This window comes from Lathyrus oleraceus, chromosome 2 (genome assembly GCF_024323335.1).
Source record: "Lathyrus oleraceus cultivar Zhongwan6 chromosome 2, CAAS_Psat_ZW6_1.0, whole genome shotgun sequence".
Taxonomy (NCBI): Eukaryota; Viridiplantae; Streptophyta; class Magnoliopsida; order Fabales; family Fabaceae; genus Lathyrus; species Lathyrus oleraceus.
In genome coordinates this window covers 338,301,463-338,308,495 of record NC_066580.1, presented here as the reverse complement: position 1 = coordinate 338,308,495, position 7,033 = coordinate 338,301,463, and positions in this window count along the sequence as shown.

Sequence of the window (7,033 nt, the reverse complement as noted above, 5' to 3'; positions counted from 1 at the left end):
CTATAAAGATTGGCACGAAATGCTCCCGTTCACATTACACGGCTATCGTACTTTCGTGTGCACTTCCACTAGGGCAACTCCCTTCTCTCTTGTGTATGGCATGGATGTAATATTGCCAGTCGAAGTAGAGATTCCTTCCTTAAGGGTTTTGACCGATGTTAAGCTTGATGAGTCTGAGTGGGTACAAGCTCGATTCGACCAACTAAACCTCATTGATGAGAAGCGTTTGACATCCATCTGCCACAACCAACTCTATCAAAAGCGCATCAAGAGGGCACATGAAAAAAAGGTTTTCCCCTGCAGCTTAAAGGTCGGAGACCTCGTATTGAAAAAGATTCTCCCAATCTATACTGATTCAAGGGGAAAATGGACGCCAAACTACGAAGGCCCGTATGTTGTAAGAAAGCTCTTCTCCGGAGGAGCCTTAATCCTTGCAACTATGGATGGTGAAGATCTTCCATCCCCGGTAAATGCAGATGCAGTAAAAAAAATACTATACTTAAAAAAATTATTAAAAAAAAGAGAGAGAGAGAGAAAGCCCGATATGTTGAAAACCCGAAAGGGAAACTTATGCAAAAATGGGTATCCCGGTAGACTGAAAACCCAAAAGGGCGATTTAGGCAAAAATTAGGGATTTAAGAAAGAGCAAGAGGCTGCATCTCACAATGAATCCTTCTTCATTCCCCGACAAATCAATTATGTGGGTCCCCTAGCAGGTCAATCTCATCACCCTCCTTTTGAAAGCAAGATCAAAGGACGACCAAAGGCATAGAGGTTATAGCCGAGTTAGAATTTGGTGGAAACCCGAGATGTTTCATTGCCATTACAATTATCATTTTTCTTTTCGCAATCACCTCTTTTAGGAATTGCTTCTTTTGTACAAAATTCCCTATTTTTGGGACCACTTGTCAATAAAAATCAGTTCCCTCACATGTGCTCCATATTTTTACTTTTCCTGCTTTGTCTGCAAAATATGACTTTTTTCTAAATAAAATTACATGGGAAATTTTCGATTAAAAGACCATTTAAAAAAAACTATAAGGGAGACAACATTAAATTACATTTCTTTCAAAAATTTGCTAAAGGTAATCAAAACATATTATGGAGTTCCATCCCATGGGCGCCACCCAATTCTTGGGACTAGGCCGATCATTTCTCTCCCCATCGGGAATTCTCAAATATTACATTCAGCGCTTGCCTGGACGTCAAGCTCTAATTTCTCAAAGTATCGGAAAGTTATTACACTTTCCCCAATCACCTTTTTAAGCTCAATCATCATTGGCATTCCCCAAATACATTCCCCCGTAAAAGCCCAAACACGCATTGACATACATAATATCACATCATAAGTATATCCTTAACTTGCTCAGATTAACTCGTCAGGGTTTAGAATTTCCCAACCATTTTTAGGATTTTCCCTAGTAAGTGTTCATCCTCAAACACAGCCACACGTTCCAGCCGTTTCTAGGAATCATCGCTAAACTGTTTTTTCTCGTTTCAAGTTTCCCCAAAGAAGTCAAGCATTCTAGCAGATGTTGAGAAACATCGTTGTACTTCTTCTATCCCCAGAAAATAATCACCATATTTTCCAATCTCCCTGCAGAGTCAGGTATTCTAGCCGTTGCTAAGAATCATCACTGAACTGTTTGATCTTCCCAGAGGATTTCAGGTATTCTAGCTTTGGCTAAGAATCGTCAATGTACCTTCATGAAAAGTTTACTTTCATAGTCGAGTCAAGTATTCTAGCTTTCGCTAAGAATCGTCATTGTACCTTCATGAAAATTTTAGTTTCACAGTCGAGTCAGGTATTCTAGCCTTCCCTAAGAATCGTCATTGTACCTTCGTGGAAAAACTGTATCTCCAGTCGAGTTAGGTATTCTAGCCATCGCTAAGAATTGTCATTATACCTTCGTAGAAAAAATTTCTATCTCTGGTCGAGTCAGGTATTCTAGCCATTGCTAAGAATTGTCATTGAACTGTTTGATCTTCTCGGAGGGTTTCAGGTATTCTAGCCTTCGCTACGAATCGTTATTGTACCTTTGTGGAAAAATTATATCTCCAGTCGAGTTAGGTATTCTAGCCATCGCTAAGAATCGTCACTGTACCTTCGTGGAAAAAATTTGTATCTCTAGTCGAGTCAGGTATTCTAACCATCGCTAAGAATCGTCATTGTACCTTCGTGAAATTTTTTTGTATCTCTGGCCGATTCAGGTATTCTAGCCATCGCTAAGAATCGTCACTGTACCTTCATGGAAAAATTTTGTATCTCCAGTCGAGTCAGGTATTCTATCCATCGCTAAGAATCGTCAGTGAACCTTTGTGGAAAAAATTTGTATCTCTAGTCTAGTCGGGTATTCTAGTCATCGCTAAGAATCATCATTGTACTTTCATGGGAAAATTGTATCTCTGGTTGAGTCAGGTATTCTAGCAGTTGCTAAGAGTCATCACTGATTTCGTTTGTTTGACCCCTAATAGATGTTATGTGTTCCAGTCCTTGCTAAGGAACATTGTATTGTTTTTCCCCTAGTCGTTACTAGGAGTGATCACCCTTTTTATCATTCCCTAGTGAAGTTTTCTTCCCTCAATTTTCTTGGGGTTTTTGACATCAAACTTTTATCATTAAGAAGATACTTAGGATGCATACATCACATTGCATGCATAACCATCATAACCATGCATAATCCCTAACAAATCTTCACATTACCATCCTCCGGCAGAGCAAATTTCAGGTTACTCTCATTAGTATTTAATCCTCTCTTACCTTGAACACATTGGAAGTCGTCACTATACATATATTCAAGTCCGAGAAAATTAAATAGGGGCAACTGTCATACCCCAAAATTCACCCTACCCCCATACAACTTTCATTCGATCCATCACCCTACCCCCATACAACTTTCATCTAATCCATGTCCCTATTACCCCTGCATACATTCATTGTTCCATCACCATAATTGCATTAACATCCAAAACCAAAGGCATGTTGCACAGGCCCAAGGCATGGCGTTCATACCTGAGAAAACACCACAAAAACAACAAAAAATCATTTTTTGGACAGTGTAATCGATTACACCAACCATGGTAATCGATTACCTGGCTAAAAACCAGGCTCCCAGGCCATTTTTGGTGTCTGTAATCGATTACACCAACCTTGGTAATCGATTACTGGGCAAAAATCAGGTTCCCAGGCTATTTTTGGTGCCTGTAATCGATTACACCTGCGAGGACAACAACAGTAACTCTGTTTTTTACATAGAGTGCATTTTGGTTTACCCCCTTTTCCACTTACTTTCCCTATAAATAGAGGTGTTATTTCCCCTTTATTTTCATGCTTCCTAGCCCCCCAAAATTCTGTCCAAATACCATTCACTCAACTTTCCAAACCTAGGTCAAAATAAAAAAAATCTTTCTCTCTCAAAAAGTCACTCCACCAACTATTTTGTCCCCTTTCACATTTTTTTTCAAAAACTTCTCACTCTCTAACACTCATAAATCATCCCCTTCACTAAGCTTCCACCCTAAATACTTTCATCCCAAACCCCTTTGCTTCACATTCAAGCTCAACACCATTTCAACCTAGTTTTTTTTCACATCTTTGGGTAATGATTTTAGCTTAAACCTTGTTAACTTTTTGGTTCTATTTTGTGTTGAAAAATGATTATTTGTTCTTGGTTGATCGTTTGAGTGAGTTTAGATTCAAGCTTGCAAAAAAAATGGTTAACTTTGGTTTACACACTTTTTTTTGAGATTTCTTGCTCTTACTGCCTTTTTATTCACCTTTTTTAGTCTTGCTTTATTTTTGTCATCATTTTCTTTTATTATGGACTTGTTGTTGTATTTGTTTGGTTGATGATGTTTATTAGATCATGACCATGGTTGTTTAGAGTTGATTAAATATTCAATGTTTCAAACCTATTAATGGTTGATCAATAGATCATTCATGATACTTTAGGCATTGATAAATTGCCTTTGTTTCAACCATATTTGAGTCATTTGATGCATAGATGAAACCATATCTTTATATTAACTTGCTAATCCATTTGCTTATTGTTGCTAACCACTAACTACTAACCCCTAACATTTATATTATTTCACTTTAATTCCTTGCAATTTATTTTATTGTTCACTTTATTTTTGGTATTTTATGTTTATGTTCATTATCTACTAACTCCTAACATTTATATTATTGCACTTTACTTTCTTGCAATTTATTTTATTGTTCACTTTATTTCAAGTATTTTTATGTTTATGTTTATTGTTTATCTAACTATATCATTTACATTATGTTAATTTATTTTCTCTCTTACTATCTTGCTAAATAAAAGAGGAATAAAAACAAAAGAAAGAGAACAAATCACTTTTTTTTTTTAAATTAATAGATGGACTTAAGGTTGCATAGCTTTCTTTGTTTCAAATCTATTGTTAGTTGATTTTTTAATCATCTTCAATTCTTTGCATCAATGATAAGCTATCCCTTAATGTGTCATATTTTAAGTCTTTTGGGTCTATGAAAGTAGTCTTAAAAAATGTTCATTTTGTACATATTACTAATTACTAATTATACTTCACTAACTTTGTTTATCATTAACCTTTGTTATTGTGATTTTTTTACCACTAACTTGTGATTTATTTTGTGTCATTTACATTCACTAACCATTATTATTGTGATATTGTCATTCTTTATCTTGTGATTTACTTTAATGTCATTACCTTGTAATTTACATTCAAGTACTCATTATCATCACCGTTGTACAAACTCATCATGCATGTTTTATTTACTTGTTATTTATTTTATTGTCATCAAATATGAAAAACAAGAAAAAACATGATAAATGATAAAACCAAAAATATTCACTCCACTCTTAATTAACTTGGACTTAGAGGATTTCATCTTAGGACCTTTGCTTGGAGGCCTTTTCATTATTCTTTATGATACTTTGTAAATGTTGGATTTTATTCGTAACTTACATGCATGTTATAAGAATGGCATCATGGCATCACATTAGGGGAACATGTTTGTAAGACAATTATCCTTTGTTTAGCTTAGGTCACCTTTGCACACAAAAAAGCTTTCACTTGGGCTACTTACAATGAGACCCTTTAATTTCTCGTTGGTTACTTTGCATTCATGTTGCATAAGCCAAATTTCATAATCAAATAAACCAAACCCTTGATTCAATGTCAAGTGGCATTTTCATAATCAAATTCAAAACACTTAATAATTACGATTATTATTGTGCGCCATGAGCCTTAAGTGGTGGAGAATGAGTAAGAATGGAGCATTCCTACCCTTACTCTGATTATTTTGGATGCAAGACACTTGACTTGTTGTTTAGAATAACCGCCTCCGCCCATAGACTTTAGTGCAATATAACACAAACATTCTTTCATAAAACCCTTATTCAAGGTAAAAATAATACAACTCATCAAACTCATTTTTGTGCCTTAGAGAATCATCTCGAAAACCCTATTCTCAAAGGTAAAATCAACCAACACACAAACATTTTCTACTCCGAACTACAGAGCTCTGATTCCTCATCCCCGAATGAGTGATACGTAGGCACAAGGACCCCAATCCTTGGCGAGCACTATAATAATAAAACACCCCATCTTTCACACACATTCTTTTAAAAATAAAACAATGATAGATAAATCCCACGTATGTAAAACAACCCAAATGGTTCCCATGGAGTACCATGGACGTCAGGGGTGCTAATACCTTCCCCTTGCGTAACCGACTTCCGAACCCAAATCTCAGTTGCAAGACTGATTCCTTATTCTCGTTTATCGCCTCCCGTGCGCATCTCTACCTTTTTCGAGGGTTTTATCGACTATTTCCCCTCTCATCTCTGATAGAGGTAAACTAAATAAAATTCGGTAGCGACTCTTCTGATTTTGCCTCTCTTTGGCATCTCTTTAGTCCCGATTTCGTTATCGTGAAATCCCGGTAGCGACACCTGCGAAAATCAAAATGCAAGGTGACACTGAGAGAGAGAGAGAGAGAGAGAGAGAGAGAGAGAGAGAGAGAGAGAGATTACACTAGGATGTATATTGGTTCGACTCTAACTTCCTCGTAGAAGCCTACTCCAATGGTTTCCCATTTAAAGTATTTCTTCCACTATGTTTTGACAAATATTCTACGAGTTCATACAATCACCAATCCACAATAATGCTGAGAAAAATAAATCTCTATTTGGATCTTAACTTATAAACAACCTTTATGCCGAACTTTCTGTGAAATCTTTACTCGATTCTTATTTCTTGAATCTTCCAGCTTCAACAATCTGCTTTAAGTCTTCATATGTGGAAATCACGCCTAATCCCACCGATTTCATGAGCGATGAACTGTCCAAAAATTGAGAAGAACTCATACCCTATGCATAGGCTTCCACACAGCACTACCAAGGTCATCTTGGAGAGAAGAACCTCCTTCTTTTCACTGGAATTTGTCTTTACTAGTTACAACAACCACAATCTTGCAAGCTTCCTGAAAATATTATCAAACTCTTCAAGAATGGTTAGTTTCAAGACACGTCTCCCTCAACAATTACAGATCTCCATAATCAAGATCTCAATCTAAACAAGAGGTTGAAGATAAAATAAATTTTATTTGCAAGAGATTTTGAGTTTTCAAAAATAGAGGTTGTTGTTTCTAAAAAAAATCACAAAATGGTTATGAGATTGATTTTTTGAAAACGAGATGACAAAATGTATTTATATGTGATTGAGATTAAGCACAAAAATAGGTGAAAAGAGGTTGTTAGACTCGAGTCATTAATATTTCATGATTTGAGTCAAATGAGCAAGTAGAGTGGAGCAAGATCTCATAAAAAGAAGCAATCCATTTCCCATGATTCGAGTCACATTGTAACCTTGATTCAAGTAATGAAGGCTCATGATTCAAGTCATGTACAAAGCTTGATTTGAATCAAATTAGTCAGAAGCTTGATTCTAGTCATATAGGATGTGTGATTTGAATCGAATGGGTCAGTGTCTAACATGAGATGTGTGATTTTAATTAAGTGCAACTTGT